The sequence below is a fragment of the Mesocricetus auratus genome, unplaced genomic scaffold, assembly GCF_017639785.1.
Source record: "Mesocricetus auratus isolate SY011 unplaced genomic scaffold, BCM_Maur_2.0 Super-Scaffold_100008, whole genome shotgun sequence".
Taxonomy (NCBI): domain Eukaryota; kingdom Metazoa; phylum Chordata; class Mammalia; order Rodentia; family Cricetidae; genus Mesocricetus; species Mesocricetus auratus.
In genome coordinates, this window is record NW_024429192.1 from 18,574,796 (window position 1) to 18,593,738 (window position 18,943).

General features: G+C 40.8%; 1 long non-coding RNA gene across 1 annotated transcript in view; it reads left to right on the plus strand.

Moving 5' to 3' along the window:
• The window catches only part of LOC121141914, a 72,505-nt gene that overhangs the window by 32,905 nt on the left and 20,657 nt on the right, over positions 1-18,943 (plus strand). The window lies entirely within an intron of this gene.

Below are 18,943 nucleotides of genomic sequence, written 5' to 3' on the forward strand. Positions count from 1 at the left end.
GATATATTGATAATTATTCTTGTCAGGGCATAGTTCAGTGCCAGTTTCCAATCAGGTTATGGGAGAAACACCAGATGGAAGCCATTATCCTTCCAGTAGGTGAACTTGAGAGTCTATTTGTACCTTTATTCCTGCTGAATTTTGTTCTTTAACTTTTTCCTTACTCCTGTATCCTGAAGCTGTGGAATAGTGGAATAGGCTGAAGGGTGGGGTACAAAAGGAGAGGATGCTTTAGTAAATATTGGTTTGTTGTGGAATATTAGTTGAAGATATGTTACATTTGTTTATGCTGTGGAATATTTGTTTAGTGTTGCAAAGATGTGTTGCATTCTTTTATGTTGCGTTTGTATAACTCTGTGACACTGTCTTACTTTGCCTGTCTAAAACACCTCATTGGTCTAATAAAGAGCTGAGTGGCCAATAGCTAGGCAGGAGAGGAACAGACAGGGCTGCCAGGCAGAGAGAATAATTAGGAGAAAAAGAGAAGGAGGAAGATGGAGGAGAAGGAAAGGAGACTGCCAGGGGTCAGCCACCCAACCACACAACCAGCCACGGAATAAGAAGGAAAGAGATACATAGAATAGAGAAAGGTCAAATTCAAGCTGCAAATGGTAGACAGAATAATTTAAGAAAATCTGGCTAGAAACAAGCCAAACTAAGTCCGTCATTCATAAGAAAGAATAAGATTCCATGTATTTATTTGGGAGCTGGGTGGCAGGCCCCCAAAGAAGTAAAAATAAATAAAATTAACTACATTAACTTGTCTCTTTAGCTGTTTAAAAGTGAGATGCCAGAGTTGGACTTCAAGCACATTCTGTTTCTCAAGAGCATCTGAACTGTGACCTGTCTCTTTAACTAGAGTAGCTTCCTGGAAGGAAGAGTCCATCGGTTTTTCAACGTGCCTTGTTAATGGGGACTAACACTGGTTTTAGTGACCTGTTGTCACACCGCCTAACCCTAAGGGAGACACGCCATTGGAGAGTCTCAGCTTCCTTCTCTACTGTGCATCAGCAACAGTTTCGCAACCATTTCAGTGTGAAACAGCGTAGACATATTTCAGTGTGAAGGTGGTATACATGAACTGCCTACTGGAAATGCCATGGCAGAACAGGAATGTGTGTCATGGTGACTTGTGTTGTCTTAGAAGCTGAGCAGCTGCAGATTCTCCAGTTCAGGGCTGCTTGACAGATCTCTAATCACAATTAAACACAACGATGATCCAAGATTTGCTTGTATGGAGGAGTATACTTTGCATATGAAATGTCCCACACAGGCTCCTATATAGAGTCCCTGCTTCCTAGCAGCAGTCTCCTGACTAAGTAGTTAATCTGGCCCAGCTGAAAGACTGGGTGTCCATTTAGAACAGAAACCCTGTTTTCTAGACCAATGAGTTTTCCCTTAATGGGCTTTGGCTCCTTGTCTAACCTCATGAATTGAGGTATATTTGAATACTATTTGAATACAAAAGCTCTGTTTTTGCCCTCTGACGTGGACAGCTGTCTCCTGCAATTGTTTAAATAAGTCAACAAGTAACAATTAAATTTTTTAAATTTTATTTTATTATTTTAATTTTAAATAGCTTGCTTCACATGCCAATTCCAGTTGCCTCTCCCTCCCCTCCTCCCGAAGCCCCCCACTATCTCCCCCAGCCTCCCACCCTATCGCCACTTTCTTCCACATAGGGGACATACCATGTTTGTCTTTTTGTGACTGAGTTACCTCACTCAGGATGGTTTCTTCTAGTGCCATCCATATACCTGTGAATTTCAAGATTCCATTGTTTTTTTCTGCCGAGTAATACTTCATTGTGTAAATGTACCACATTTTCTCTATCTACTCTTCAGTTGAGGGGCATCTAGATTGCTTCAAGGTTCTGGCTATTACAAATAATGCTGCTATGAACATAGTGGAACAGACATCTTTGTTATATGAATTTGCATCTTTCGGATATATGCCCAAGAGTGGAATTGCTGGGTCTTGTGGTAGATTGATTCCCATTTTCCTGAGAAATCACCATACTGATTTCTAAGTGGCTGTATAAGTTGGCACTCCCACCAGCAGTAGAGGAGTGTTCCCCTCTCTCCACATCCTCTCCATCATAAATTGTCTTCAGTGTTTTTTATTTTAGCCATTCTGACAGGAGTAAGATGGTATCTCAAAATTGTTTTGATTTGCATTTCCCTGATGGCTAAGGATGTTGAGTACTTTCTTACGTGTCTCTCGGCCATTTTAGCCTCCTCTATTGAGAATTCTCTATTTAGTTCTGTTCTCCAACTTTTAATTGGGTTCTTTGGTGTTTTGGAGACTTGCTTCTTGAGTTCTTTGTAAATTTTGGAAATCAGCCCTTTGTCAGATGTGGGGTTAGTGAATATCTTTTCCCATTCTGTGGGTTGCCTTTTTGTCTTGTTGACTGTGTCTATCGAGCCTATATAGGGAAAACAATATATTTATTTATCAGAGAGAGAGAGAGAGTCGCACCGACCAGGAGTCAGAAGTGTGGCTGGCTTCCAGGAGAAAAAAGGGAAGCCCCTTTTCCTTTCACTTCCTTTTATCTCTACCTTGACCATGCCCTGTTGGGCGGATCAAGCCTACTTGATCATGGTGGATGATTTTTCTGATGTGTTCTTGAATCCAGTTTGCTAGTATTTTATTGAGTATTTTTGTATTAATGTTCATGAGGCAAATTGGTGTGTAGTTCTCTTTCTTAGTTGTGTCTTTGTGTGGCTTGGTTATCAAGGTAATTGTAGCCTTGTAGAAAGCGTTTGGCAGTGAGCCTCCTGTGTGGAATACTTTGAAGAGTATTGGAATTAGCTCTTTGAATTTTTGTTAGAATTCTGCACTGAATCCATCTGGGCCTGGGCTTTCTTTGGTTGGGAGACTTTTGATGACTGCTTCTATTTCATTAAGGGTCTAGACAGATAGGTCTGTTTAGATTGTTTATCTGTTCTTGATTTAGTTTTGGCAAGTGATATCTATCCAGAAAGTTATCCATTTCCTTTAAATTTTCGAATTTTGTGGATTACAGATTTTCAAAGTATGCCCTGATGATTCTCTGGATTTCCTCAGTGTCTATTGTTATGTCCCCCTTTTCATTTCTGATTTTGTTAATTAGCATGCTCTCTTTCTGTCTTTTGGTTAGTTTGGACAGAGATTTGTCTATTTTGTTGATTTTCTCAAAGAACCAACTCTTTGTTTCATTGATTCTTCTCAATATTTTCCTGGTTTCTACTTGATTGATTTCAGCCCTCAATTTGATTATTTCCTGGCATCTGCTCCTCTTGGGTGAGTTTGCTGCTTTTTGTTCTAGAGAATTCAGCTGTGCTATTAATTCTCTAGTGTGACTTTTCTCCAGTTTCTTCATGTGGGCACTTAGTGCTATGAACTTCCCTCTCAGCACTGCTTTCAGAGTGTCCCATAAGTTTGGGTATGTTGTGTCTTCATTCTTACTGAATTCCAGGAAATATTTAATTTCTTTTTTTATTTCTTCCTTTACCCAGGGATGGTGCAATTGTGCATTGTTCAATTTCCATGAGTTTGTAGGGTTTCTGCGATTTGTGTTATTGTTGAATTTTAATTTTAATGCATGATGGTCTGATAAGATACAGGGGGGTTATTCCAATTTTTTGTATCTGTGGAGATTTGCTATGTTTCCTATTATGTGGAATTTTAGAGACAGTTCCATGTGGTGCCGAGAAAAAGGTATATCCCTTTGTGTTTGGGTGGAATTGTTCTATAGATGTCTGTTGAACCCAATTGGGTCATAACTTCTATTAGTTCTTTTGTTTCTTTGTTAAGTTTCTGTCTGAAGGTCCTGTCTAGCAGTGAGAGTGGAGTGTTGAAGTCTCCTACTACTAGTATGTGAGATTTTATGTGCGATTTGAGCTTTAATAATGTTTCTTTCACGAATGTAGGTGCCTTTGTATTTGGGGCATAGATGTTTAAAAATGAGGCTTCATCTTGATGGACTTTTCCTTTGATGAATATGAAATGTCCTTCTTCATCTCTTTTGATTGATTTTAATTTGAAGTCTAATTTGTTAGATATTAGGATTGCTATATCTGCTTGTTTCTTGGGTCCATTTGATTGGAAAATCTTTTCCCAACCCTCTACTCTGAGGTAATGTCTGTCTTTGATGCTGAGATGTGTTTCTTGTATGCAGCAGAAGGATGGGTTCTGTCTTCGTATCCATTCTGCTAGTCTGTGTCTTTTTATAGGCAAGTTGAGACTGTTGACATCGAGGGATATTAATTACCATTGATTGATGATTCTTGTTTGTGCTTGATTTATTGGTAATGTGTAGGTTCTCCTCCCTTTTTCTTTTGGTGTTTGGTAAAGTGGGATAATCTATTGCCTGTGTCTTTTTGAGTGTTGTTACCTTAGTTGGATCTAGGTTTTCTTTCCAGCACTTTCTGTAGAGCTGGATTCACGGATATGTATTGTTTAAATCTGGCTTTGTTATGGAATACTTTTTTTCTCCATCTATGGTAATTGAGAGCTTTGCTGGATATAATAGTCTGAGCTGGCATCCTTGTTCCCTTAGCATTTGTAGGACATCTGTCCAGGATTTTCTGGCTTTCATAGTTTCCAATGAGAAGTCAGGGGTAATTCGGATAGGTCTGCCTTTATATGTTACATGGCCTTTTTCTTTAGCTGCTCTTAATATTTTCTCTTTATTCTGTATATTTGATGTTTAGATTATTATATGGCGAGGTGTCTTCTTTTGCTGGTCCAGCCTATTTGGTATTCTGTAAGCTTCTTTTATTTTCATAGGCATATCCTTCTTTAGGTTAGGGAAGTTTTCTTCTATGATTTTGTTGAACATGTTTTCTCTACCTTTGAGCTGTATGTCTTCACCTTCTTCTATACCTATTATTCTCAGGTTTGGCTTCTTCATGGTGCCCCATATTTCCTGGATATTTTGTGTTAGGGATTTTTTGGTTTTGAGATTTTCTTTGGTTGATGACTATATATCCTCTAATGAGTCTTCAACACCTGAAATTCTCTCTCCTATCTCTTGTATTCTATTGGTAATACTTGCATCTGTAGTTCCTGATTGTTTACCCAGCTTTTCTATTTCCAGCATCCCCTCATTCTGTGTTTTCTTTATCGTTTCTATTTCAGCTTTCAATCCTTCAACTGTTTGAATTGTTTCCTTCATTTGTTTGGTTGTTTTTTCTTGGTACTCTTTAGATATTTTGAGAGATTTGTTTATTTCTTGAAATTTTGGTTCGCCTTTTCCACCATTTCATGGATTTTTTGTTTGTTTTTTCTTCTATTTCTTTAAGGGATTTCCTTGTTTCCTCCTTGAGGGTCTCTATCATCTTCATAAAATAATTTTTTAGGTCTGTCTCCTCTGCTTCGTCTATGTAGTGCTTTTCAGGTCTTGCTGGCACTGGTTCTCTAGATTCTGGTGGACTCATGTTGGTCTTTCTATTGCTGAGTGAACTCTTATTCTGTCTTCTTCCCATCTCTTCTTCCAGTGGGTGCAGGTGGGGTCTTTTTGTCTCCACTGGTCTTCTTATGAAGCTGAGGCTGGGGACACTGAAACTGAAGCTGAGGTTGCTGGAGGTTGGGGTCTGGAAAGACTGATGCCTTTCCTGAAGCTGGGGTCACCAGAGGTTGCAGCCTGGAAGGGCTGATGCCTTTCCTTAAAGTGGGGTCACCGGATGTTGGGGTCTGGAAGGACTGATGTCTTTCCTGAAGCTGGGGTGGCCAGAGGTTGGGGCCTGGAAGGGCTGATGCCTTTCCTGTGTGGGTGGGTCTTCTGTATGACAGGAGCGGCCCCCCAGAAGATTGAGGGGCTGAGTGTTGGGTGGGGGATGAGGAATGGCCCCAGGGAGACCCAAGCTCACCTGAATCTGGGGTTGCCGGAGGTTGGCGCCTGGAAGGACTGACACTTTGAAAACATATAAACTAACAAAGACAGAAACCAACACAACCACTTATGGAAATTAACAAGAATTTCACAATGGAATGTTCAATTTCTTTTCATGTTTAAAATGTTTTTTGTAGCCTCTTATCCTAATATTCATTTTATCACACACACAGTGGTGGGTTCAAACTATTTATGCCCTCTGGAGATAGCTCCTGTCTATGGTAAGAAACAAAGTCAAACATTTCCGTTCAAATTCAGTGCTGCATCTTGAAATTTGAATTGTAAGTCATTTTTCAGCCTTGACGTCATGTCCATGCATTACCACGGGTGACCACTAGATGGAAGTGGTACCCCATAAAATCCACAGTGCTTATTTTATTTTAATCTTTATTTTCCTAAGTGTGGAAAAGTTTCTTAAAGAAAGTCGAAGAGACTTTAGAAAATAAACAGCAGCCACTAAGTATTTTCAAACTATGAGGAATAACTAGATAGTTAAATTCCACCCCAGACAATCTTCCTTTGTTTCCTGGGGCTTCAATGTTTCTCTAGGAAGGACTGGTTTCCTTTACATTGTACCAACAAGTTTATTTTGGGTACATTGCTACATGTCCCTTAGTTTTTATTTTCAAATCTGTAAATATAATGCAGTAGGGCATAGCTATGTAATGTGGTAAATAAGCGGATATTCGTAAAATGATGTAGGATAAATAATTCTTTTTTTAATTTATTTTATTTTTAAATTTAAACTGGAAACAAGGTTGCTTCACATGCCAATCCCAGCTCCTTCTCCCTTTCCCTCCTCTCCTCCCATGCCCTCTCCCAATCCCCACTCCTTTCCCCAGGGAGGGTGAAGCCCTCCATGGGGGCTATCCAATTCTTAATACTAACTCTAATAATAAAATATGTGTATAACTAGATTGAGAACTTTGGCAAATGTGAACAAGTTTAATTAAAGGAGAGAGAAAAAGAAGCACAAAGGACAGATGAGAGGAATACCTAAAAAGATGTTTGCAAAAGAACTAATGATATAGCTTGCAAAATTCCCCACTCTGAAATCAGGAAGATCGGCCTGGCAGCTAGAGCAGACATCCTCGGAGGCTGGGTCCACGGAAGAGTCACGGCATCCCAGTGGCTAGCCAACATGCCTTAAAATTGTGTGAGGGTGTGCGTGAATGGGCGTGCATGATTGTACATGTGTGTGTGCGTGTGTGTGCACATCCGCGTGCAAGCAGGGCCCACGTGCTCAAGTGTGCCTGTGCCTGTGCATAGTGAGGCGAGAGGTCAATGTCTAGCATTGTCCTTATTCCAACTCCACTTTAGTTTTTTGAGGCACGTTCTCTGTGAACCTGGAGCCACAAAATTAGGCTAGACTGGCAGCCCCCTACCCCCAGCACTGGCGTGACTGATGCATGGCACTGTGTTAGGTTTTTTGTGGGTGCGAAGACGCAGACTTGGGCCCGTGTCCTTGTCTGGAAAGCACTTTAGTGACTGAGCCACTTCTCTCCACAGCATTTCTTTGTGTCATTAATAAGAGCTGAACAGCGCACGGTAAAGTAAGTGCTGTTTCATGGTGCTCTTCTTCAGGTTTGCAGAATTTTAAAGAAGCCTACAAAGAACCTCTGGATAGTAAACTTTGATTTTGTAATTTCCCGGGATGTGAGTGTCCTTAGAAGTATCTTGAGCATATTGATCTAGCTAACCTTCGCGCTTCTTCTTGTGGTAATGGTACGGATTACGACAATCTAAAATGTGTATGCAACCAGATTTGGTGGCGCACACCTGCAGTCCCAACACTTGGAAGGCGAAGGCAGGAGAATCAGGAGTTCAAGGCCAGCCTGGATTATATAATATACTACATAGTATATACTGTATCCAATACCCAGCACTAGTAATAACAACAAATAAACACTTTTATACAAGTGAATATTTTTCTTCAATCTTTAACAGTTTTCTTTAAACTTACACCTTCTGTATTAGTAAATATTGAGAGACAACACAAGTCATACTGAGGATTAGAAAATACCACATTATTTGACAGAAACAGTTATGAGTTCATGACGCATGTTTTAAAAAATTGCAATCAATGAAGGCTTCCTAAGTGGAACGTAATGATTTTTTAAATACATAATTACAAAAATTAATTACAGATTACAGGAGGTCAAACATTGCATAAATTCTGTCAGGACTGGAAGACAAATATTGGCCAAACAGGTGATATTGCAAGCATGGTAAGGATGGTGAGAGTAGCAGTGTGACAAGCATTTGTATGCCCAGTTCTCAAGCTCTGAGTTAGGACTCGCACGTTCTGTCTATCATATGAGTGTAGAGCAGATACGGCACTAGCCCCGTTTACAGAGAAATTGCTGTGTCCAAGAGTACAAACCCTAGGAAAGACATCTGCTTTTAGTTGCCTCTTAATCTCCACATCTGCATTTGTCATTAAAGAGAGCAGAAAATATTATGTTATATTATATTATATTACATTACATTATATTATAATACCATTTCACTGTTGAACCAATTCTTTTAGAAGTGGAAGGGTGAGTACTTGTAACACTAAATGACTTGTCCCAGGCCATTCGAATTTTTCCCAGCACAACTCAGCTTACTCCTAAAGCAAATTGTCTTCGATGTTATTTATCACTGTGACTCAAGGTAAACTCAAAATTAGATTTCAAGTTTTATTTAAAATTTGAAGCTTTAAGTAAGTGCCATGTCTCTCCACAAAGAGCACGCCTAGGAGTGAGTGAGTAGAAAGGCAAGCAAACAAAAAAATGGAAACCCTTTTCAGGATCCTTCTGTGGAAGGTTCTAGAGACCTGGAGGAATATTCAGGAAACAATGGGGGAAACATCCTAAAACACTTCAGAAGGCTGTGGTAGCCGCCACTGTTCCTGCAAGTTGAGATGAGAGAACGATAGAGCAACAGCCACATCTGGAGGAGCAGCGTGGGGAAAGCCAAGCACTTAACTGAATTGGTTGCCCTTTACTCTTGCACTCCTTCCCAGGGTGGTAGGACCGTGTTCCATTATGTTGCTTAGTCCCTCTGGTCAAAGAGGCCGAGGCTTCTCATTAATTTAATGGGAAGCTGCTAAGTCCGTCCTATTCTCCCCACAACAAGCTCCGTGGTCAGCACTCTCTTCCAGTCCGATTTATTATTGTCGGTTAGCTAAAGTGCTGCTTCTCTGGGACATCCTAAGAAATCCACCCTCTGTGCATTTTGGGAAGAGGTGTTTGCAGGAGAAGAGCAGTGCATTTGAAATGTCAAACAACAAACAAGAACGGGTTCATGATCTAAAATTTGTGCTCTCTAAAAAACAAACAAACAAAGCTTTGTTGGTGCGTGAATCCAGATGACTTTAGACTATAGTTGAGCAACTGAACCATTTTTAAAGGTCGTCCTGTAAGGCTCTGTTTTTGTCTTTTACTGATTAAATGCTAATTAGGAGGAACTCACAAACGATATCTATCCTACTAGAGATTTAATTAAAGGAAAACTAGAATGGTCTATGTAACTGGATGTTAAGTTCAAAGACAAGGAACACAAGGCCAACTCTTGGCAAATTGCTGAGCACACATTATATACCCAGTTACTGTTCAGTGGTGGATGGAGCTCAGATTCTACAAGTCTGCAACCGTGTAATCCTTTCCCCCATACTCAACTGTCCTTACCTGTTATTTTCAGAGTCTGAAGGGATAATAAATGTAGTTTCTATGTCCTAGAGTTCTTGTTGGGCATGGGTGTATATATATGGGAAATGGTGTTTGGGGAATATCTAGTCTATCAAGATCTATACAAGAGGCAGCATATGAGACCACTGTGGTTTGGATCGATATGGAGGTAGCCCCATTAAAATGGAAAAATTCATAGATCTTTTCAAAATGGTGACTCAAGCACTTAATTTTAGTTCCCTTAAGTAAACATAAAAATAAAATCATAAGCCTAAGCCACCAGGACGTTGTTGAAGGTCTAACTTTGGACGGGGATAGAAAGGCCCATGGGGGTGGGATTCACTCATACACAGTGCTCAGGAAACCTTAAAACCAGTGTATCTATGTTTTAAATCTGAGATAAAAGAAAGGGTCAGGTAAGACAAAGAGATAACAGAGACAGTCTGGAGTCTAATATACTCTGAGCCTATTTTGATAAATGGTTTTGCTTCAGAGAAAAATTAGTCTCTTACCTGTATCAATATCTGTATCCTCTATGGGGCATCCATGGCAAGGGCCAGATGAGCAATGCATACAAAATTATTTGAAAACCCAAAGAGGTGGTAAATCTGTGTGCCTTCCTGCTCCAGATGAAAAACGCATGGGCATGCAGAACAGGTGTGACCACGGGGTGTGACCCAGCAACAACATACTGGGAACCTTAAAAAGACCTGCTCACCGCACACCCATGGTGACTTGAGAGAGAAGGCCAGCTCTTCCTCTAGGTACAGGGAGGAATGAAAAGTTTATGACCAGCTTCAGGAGAAGGTCAGCTGGGTTTTTAACAGCATGCCCTAGGGGAGAAGGTCAGAGATTATTTCTAGGTTTTATGACTTGTTTCAGGAGAGAAGGGTGATGAAGGACAGAATGACCTTTCTTCTGCTGTTTTCTCAAATGCCCAGGGGCCATATTGAAAGGAGAGTGCCTTGGATCCCCTTCCAATGCAAAAGTTTAAGGATGTTAGGCAAACAGCAGCATCCTCTTTGATTGCCCTGGCAAAAGAATACTGGGTCTATGCTTCCTAAGCATTCCTTTTCACGTCTGAATACTGTTGCTGGCTTGATGCAGGAACAAACCTAGGTGACTTCTAAAAACAATGAATTTCCACTAGGAACACTTTCTTGGTTGTATTTACATCATTCTGTGGCATTTTTCCCCTTGAGCTGTGGCTTGAAGCAAGGTGATTTTCATTTGTCCTGTGACTGTATTTTCTGCATAGTATTGATCTGAGGCCGACTGCATTCTAAGAAGAGAATGTGGATAAAACAGCCAACGAGCAATCTTGAGGTTTGTCTGATTGCTGTTATTCCTGACATCATTTTCGTGTGAGTGGGCATTAAGAGAACATGTACTCCATTGGTCTTTAGGGAATTAACATCTATCTATTCCTGAAGTGAAGCTGTGGAACAGGCCTGAGGAGACATCCGGGCCTCAGGGAGCTCTCTGTTTACCACTTGATTACTGAGCCACTGCAACCATTTACAGAGCTGATGTCTTAGATGGCAAAATGAAATAGAAATCTACCCATTTTTTATAGAAAAATAAGCTTTCTATGTTTACTGAGTAAAGTTCAAGCCTTTGGTTTGCTACAATGTAATCAAGTTTACTGAAAGGAGTAATTTGGTCTTTACCTGTGGGAGTTTGATTACATTTGCTCCTTTGCAAGACTTTAAATTTAATTTGAGATATCCATTTGTCTTTCCCTCAGTCCTTTGTTTTACATCGTTTGCTCCCTCACTTCAAAGTTTGGATGTGTAGACAGACAGGCTATTAGATGTTCTAAGAGAACACTTCCTTCTCCCTCCCATCTCCTTTGCCCTCCCACACTCTGTTTCCTCCCTCTTTTGTTGTTCAATATTTTTCCATCCATTCTTTGTGTGTTTGTAGTGACCAGTCCTCCATTTTAGCAGCCATGACAGGCTAACATGTGTTTGCATGACCTTGCCGCTCCTGTCCTGGGCACTAAGGTCAGATGCCCACCTCATGGCAAGGAGCCAATCAGAAGTTAGCTGGCAGGGCTGTGCTTTACAACTCTGGGTGTGCTTTATGGACTGTGCACAACAGTGACTTGCAGAACATAGCAACCGCCCTGGGAGGGCCTATGGACCATAACAACCAGTTGACCAATCAACACAGGGCAGGTCACCCAAACCTGGAAGCGCACCAATCCTGAGACTGTTTCATATCCCTAGACACTCCCCTTACACTGCCTCAAGGTTGCTTGGGGTCTTTCTCCAGCCATCAGCCATGGTGGCTGGGTGAAGGGCCTGAGCTAATGGGGTTAGCTCGTTAAGCATCTACAATAAAAGACTCTTTGCTGGGCGGGGCGTTGGTGGCGCACGCCTTTAATCCCAGCACTCGGGAGGCAGAGGCAGGCGGATCTCTGTTAGTTCTAGACAAGCCTGGACTACCAAGCGAGTTCCAGGACAGCCTCCAAAGCCACAAACCCTGTCTTGAAAAACAAAAAACAAAACAACAACAAAAAAACAAAACAAAAACTCTTTGCTTTTGCATCGAAATGGGCCTCTTGGTGATTTTGAGGTTCAGAATTTGGGCACAACACACTAATATCAGGAAAATGTTATATTCAAATGTTAATAAGAGAAGTGCCAAGTTTCTTTGAGTGTGACCATGAAAAACATATAAAAATTGAACCTCACAGTACTTACTATTTGAAGAACTCTGCCAACGCTATGATGAGCATTTTCTGTTGGTTAATCTCCTAAGGCTTAAGGGAAAATTCCTCGATTTCATAATTTGTCAGCACATTTCACCTTGTTGAACATTTTACTTGTATCCTCTTTTCCACCCATGAATTGTGTTCTAATGAATGTTTCCTATAGTGAGTCTTCAAATATTAATTTGGAATTTTATTGAGAAATCTTTCTTTCTAAAAACTAGTATGAGAAGTTGAGTTTTTCACAACTTTTCACTGCTTCACTGTTCTGTCTGTTCTTTCCTGGTTCCTCTCTATTTAATCATTTCTTCTCTAATTTATTTTAATATCTAATTGAGAAAAATACTAGTTTAAAAATTCACTCATTTCTTTTTCAATATTTCTTAAAATTTTTATTATATTTTATTCATTTTGTATGTGTAACTGTTTGTGTATGCATGTATGCCTGCATGTATGTGTGTACTATATGGTATTTGTGAGCAAGGGGCATGAGTATGTGTCTGTATGTGGGCTTTTTGTGTGAATGTGAGCATACATGCATGTGTGTTTGCATGTTTATGCATCCTTGTGCCATAGGCTATATATGTAGAGAGCAGCTTGCACCATGTGAGTCTCAGGGATTGGACTTGGGTTGTCAGTAAGTACCTTTATCTGTTTTAGCTTTAAATTTACTTTTTTCCAACATTTCTAATAATTTTGAAATGTATTGGGTTTTGAAATCATTTGTCAGCTAAACTGGAAATAATTGACATTTTCAAATCTCCCTTTTCAGTCTTGCATGGAGCTTCCTTTTTCTTAGATTACCATTACCTTCAGCTTTATCAAAATGACACTTGTATTTTGCTTAAACCTTTGGTGTCAGCTTTGAAATTCTAATGTATGTTCTGAAGCGTTTTAGGAAAATCTGATTTAAAAAAAATCCAGAATAGAAATTACTTTTTATTAGGCAGATTCTTTGCTGCTATTATGCTGCTCATATCATTTCAGCCTACATGAAGGACAAAATGAATAACACTTTATAATCATGTGTGCGGTGGTGGGGTGCACATGAGTGAAGATGCCGGCTGTGGCCACAAGAGGGTCTGATCGGAATTATGTGTGTTTACAAGCTTGCTGGTGTGGGTGCAGGGAGCTGAACTCAGGTTCCCTGGAAGAGCAGCACAGACTCTTAACCCTGCTCCAAGATGAATAATGCAATTAGAGTCCAATCTGAATCAGAGCTGTATTTCTGGAATAGTCATATTTGATTGTGAAGGGTTTATTATTGCTATAAGATAAGGGCCACTGCCTTTCAAATATAATCCATTTTTTTTTCGAGATAGGGTTTCTCTGTGGCTTTAGAGACTGTCCTGGAACTAGCTTTTGTAGACCAGGCTGGTCTCGAACTCACAGCGATCCACCTGCCTCTGCCTCCCAAGTGCTGGGATTAAAGGCATGCACCACCACTACCCAGCAAATATAATGCAATTTGAGCATCATTTATTGGGCTGTTTTTAAAACTTGTGTTATTAGAGGCTCGAGGAAAAGGCAAAATCCTTGTCCATGCAACTTTGAGAACCTTAGCTTATATCCCACCACACCGGTAAAGAGTTAAGTATCAGACCATCTGTGTGCAATCCAAGCACTGATGACTAGAGATAAGAGCATCACTGGGGCTTCCCGGACAGTCAGTTTCCCTGACTAGGACAGTCCTATGTTAGTGGGAGACCCTATCTCAGATGATAAGTTGGAGAGAGAATGAGGGAGGCAATGACTATCAACCTCTGACCTCCGCATACCCCATACAGACATTCACACAACTTTCCTATAAACGCATCTGCATGAATTTGTTCAGCTGCTTGAATGTGCTCAAGTCCATATCACGCGCATTTCCTCCAGCCAAATCATGTCTCTACTATCTTGGTAAAATGAGAGAGGGTAGGGAGTCAGCTATCTCCTAAAGAACAACACAGAAACTCATTATTAGTTATGAAAGCCCAGCCTTAGCCTAGGCTTTTCTCAGTAGCTCCTATTATTTAAATCAACCCATTAATTTTAATTTATGTTCTGTCACATGGCTCATTACATCATCTTTGCATTCGGCTCATGCTGCTTCCTCCAAGTCTCGCTGGCAACCCCACCTTTTCTTCCCAGAGTTCTTTCTCTGCCCCAAAGTCCCACCTATACCTCCTACCTAGCTATTGGCCATTCAGTTTTTTATTACACCAATCACAGCAATACATTTTCTCACAGTGTGTAAATATCCCAAAAAACAGAGTGTATCTGGAAATGTTCATCTTTGCCAGCATCTACAGATGTGCCATCCAATACTCACAGAGTTAACATTTATTGACACATGATTGGTCAGAGTAAGAAGTTTTATAAGGGTAGCATACATGTCAAGACAATAAATAAAAAAGAAGACATGTGTGCTAGCCTAGTTTGATTCCTTGTGGTGTCATTAAACACTGACCAAAAGCAACTGGGAGACTAAAGATTCTATTTGGTCTACACTTAAAAATCACAGTTCAACATTGAGAAACTCAAGCAGGAACTGGAAACAGAAACCATGAAGGAATGAATGCTGCTTGCTGATTTGTTTTCCTGGCTCACTCAAAGTTCAGTCACAGGCCCATGCTTATTTAGCTTTCTTATACATGCCAGGATCACCCACCTGAGGCTGATGTCTCCCCATGGGCTGAACCCCCATATCAATTAACAATCAAGACAATCCCCTACAGATATGGCTACAGGCCATCGTTCAGGTAATTCCTCAGTAGAGGCTTTCCTCTCAGATTCCTAAGTTATATCAAGTTGAAAATTAAGGTTAATCAGGGCACACATTATTTTCATAGTGATTATATTGTCAGATGATATTTGAATATAACCACATACAAAAAATATAATTATTAGAGCTAATGTATTATTAAACCCAGGCATTTCTAGTGGGTTTCAAGTTTTGACTGGGTTTGAGAGCAATCTTTTTCTTTTGGAATTTCTTCCCATTGTTATTGATGTATGACTGACAAAAATTGCATGGATTTAAGTGTAATACGTAATTTAATGTGTCTACATTGTAAATTATTGCTATAGTCAAGGTAATTAACATATTATTATTTCATATAGCTCTCACTTGTTGATGATGACAGTGACAATATTTACAATCTACTTTGAGCAAATTTGAAATGTGTGTCATGTTATTGTTAACTATGGCCATTTATGCTGTACATTAGATTTGCAGAACCTATTCATCTTAAAATTGAAGGTTTATGCCCTTTGACAAATATCACCCATTTCCTACCCCCTGATTTAAAGTAATCACCATTTTAATCTCTGTTTCCATGAGGTGAATGGTTTATATTCCACATGCAAGAAGTTCATGCAGTATTTGCCTTTCTCTGCCTGGCTGACTGTGTATCACCAGTGCTACGACATTTCTCATGGATTCCAGCGAGGGGCTGAGGATTTGAGTAAAGACAAGCAGAGGGTCATTTGTACAAGGAGAATGCTGTTTATTGCAACAAGAGGGGAGCCGTATATATCAATCAGCAGGCACAGTGGAAAACTACCCAGGTCAGAAGTTTACGTTCCCAGGCCCATCTGGCAATCAGGCATGTGTAGATAACAGGCTTGTGGTCAGGCCTTCTTGGAAGGAGAGGAACAGGACGTTTTATGTTAAATAAGCTTCTAGTCACAAGCTGGTCAGCAGATTCCCATGGGAAGGGCCCAACAGGATATATATATATATCCTGTTCAATAAATGAGCATCTTAGGTTTCCAGGGACATCAACGTCTGCCTTACCCATCATTGAAAAGCCTTACCAGGCCCCGCAGACCCTATCTTAGGTTGACAGATGTCCCCCAAGTCTTACCTGTCATTGATTGCTCACTTGTCCTGCAGGCTCGGCCAGGCCTGTGCTGAGGAGTTATCTGCTGCCAAGGAAATTGTGATTTGCTTTGTTTGAAAATGGTGCTGGGCTTGCAGCCTTCCCATGTGGCAAAGGCAGACTAACGTTAAAGGAGTGCTGCCCAGGGCTATAATCCTGAGGGCTAGCAACTCACTCCATTCCTTAATTCATTGACATGATAGTTGCAGTCCCCCTAGGGTGTCTCCCGAAAGGGGAGGCACCCTGGCCTCATTAATCTTAATAATTTGAGTAGCCAGTTGAGCCGTGTAATTTGTGAAATTGACATTAGAGAAGTTTGCTGATTAAGATTTAAAGTGCTCAGTTGTACTAGAGAATTGATAGTATTCTGGGAATTTAAGGCAGAGGCAGAGGCAACCTTCCCTGAGAGCCTATCCAGTGTGCCTGCCTGGCAATGCCAGAAACTGTAGCTGCATTGGCGGTGACCACAATAGCGGTCATAATGGCAGCCATGGTGCCAAAATCTCTCTTGTGTCATGTAAGGAAGAGCTGGCTGTCTCCTGAGTGTTCCACTGGCATAGGCACGATACCAGGAACATGAACCACCAAGGCTGATGCTTGACCATTCCAACAGCATTCCTGGGGGCAACAATTAAACACTTCTCCCACGGGAGTGTTATTGAATACAACAAAGGAAAAGGGTAAAAGGACATAGGCTGCAGATTTTCTGGTTATATTTTTTCTTTAATTGGGGGATGTTTTCTCTGACTCTGCCCTTGGGAATTAACTGTCTCTATGACCGGGAATATCACTCTGCCCCTCTGCTCTTCAGGAGGGCCTGAAGGAAGACAGAGAGAGCTAGAATGCTCAGGGATACGAGCAGTGGGACACAGCTCAAGGGACAATTTTCTTTCTTTCTTTTTTTGGTTTTTCCAGACAGGGTTTCTCTGTGCAGCTTTAGAGACTGCCCTGGAACTTTCTCTGTAGACCAGGCTGGCCTCGAACTCACAAAGATCTGACTGCCTCAGCCTCCCAAGTGCTGGGATTAAAGGCGTGCGCCACCAATGTCAGGCAAGGGAGAATTTTCTAAGTGTAGGCTTTAATTTGAGGATGTCTTGAGTTGAAGTTCTTCACCTTCCTCAGCCTCATCCCCGGAAGAGTGGGGATTGGACTCAGAGGGGGAAACATCAGAAGCTTGAAGGGACTTAACAGACTCTTGGCTTCCTCAACCCGTTCTTTCACTTTCATGTTATCACTAAGAAGTGTATTGGTTCATCACAGAGAAAAGGTTACAATGGGTATGGTATTTGGTCCTTCTTTTGTAATGGCTTTTGTAGGTCTCCCTTCACCTGCTCACAATCAGGAATATTGAGGTCACCAGAGACCAAAAACCAAGGGCTGGCCTCATGTACAGTTTTTAAGAAGCCTTTTGCTGTCTTATGTTTAATACCTGTCCACAATAAGAGAGTGGGAACTAGTGGCACCATATTCAATACATCCTCTCCTTACCTTAATGAGAACGCTGGTCAGCCTTCACGGGTGATCCTTCAGCATTTACCCTTCTTTTCCAGTCTCAGTGGGACCTCCACTTGTAGTGCTAGCACTACAACATTTTTCATGAATTTGGGCGAGGGACTAAGGATTTAAATAAAGACAAGACAGCGGGTCACTCTTGAAAGGAGAATGCCGTTTATTGCAACAAGAGGTGAGCCTTATATACCAGTCAATAGGCACAGTGGAAACCTACCCAGGTTGGAAGTTTATGTTCCCAGACCCATGTGGCAATCTGGCATGGGTGGATAACAGCAACTTGTGGTCAGGCCTTCTTGGAAGGAGGGGAACAGGATGTTTTATGTTAAATAAGCTCCTAGTCACAAGCTGTTCAGCATATCCCTGTGGAGGAAGGGCCTAACACTGTTTCACTTAGCATACTGTTGTCCAGGTTTATCCATACTATTGCAAATGACAGGATTCCCCTGGTTTTTAAGGTTTGAGGTATTGTATAATTAGGTAAGAATTTATGCATTTTAGTATCTTTTGCTACTTTATAGTGATGATTATTGAATCTAAGGACTCATGAATGCTAGGCAAGCACTCTAACATGGTACTAGATCATCAGTCCCTATTGCATTTATTTAAAAATTCTTGTGTGAGTATAGAGGCCAGAGAAACACATTGATGATGGTCCTCTCTTTGCATCTTGAGACAGGATCTCTTGTCCACAAGACTAGCTTATGGAGATTCCCCTGTCTCCATCTCTCACTTCACCACAGAAGTACTGGGAAAACAGATGCATAAGGTCAACTCAAGTTTACTTAGGTTGCAGGGAATGTGAATGCAGGTCTTCATGTTTCTGTGGCAAGCCATTTTCTCACTGAGCCATTTCTCCAGACTGGCATTCATTTCTAAAGATGACTTTGAAGTTTCCTTTTTCCTGTCCCCTGGGTTTGTGTTCCTTGTTTGATTTTCTTTTGAAGAAGACCTGTCACCTGGTAATGAAGCACCTGGATATTGTAGTCATCCTGTCTAGGTTTCCTATTGGCGGAGCCATTTTTCTCGTTCTATACCTTTGAACAAGTCACTTGATTTCACTCAACTTTAGAGTTGTCATTTGGAATAGAATAGCAACAGTCTATTTCCATACACTATTGTGAACATTGAACAGTGTTATCGATATCCCCTGAAGCAGTGTTTGTATCATGGTAGCACAAGGTGGACACTACTTATTATTATACCACACTCTTTCTTCATAGATTTCTGACAAGGATTTTGTCTCCATCAGTTGTCCCTTTTCTTTAATTTTTCTGGGAGTCTACATAGGTATTTCTGTTTTATC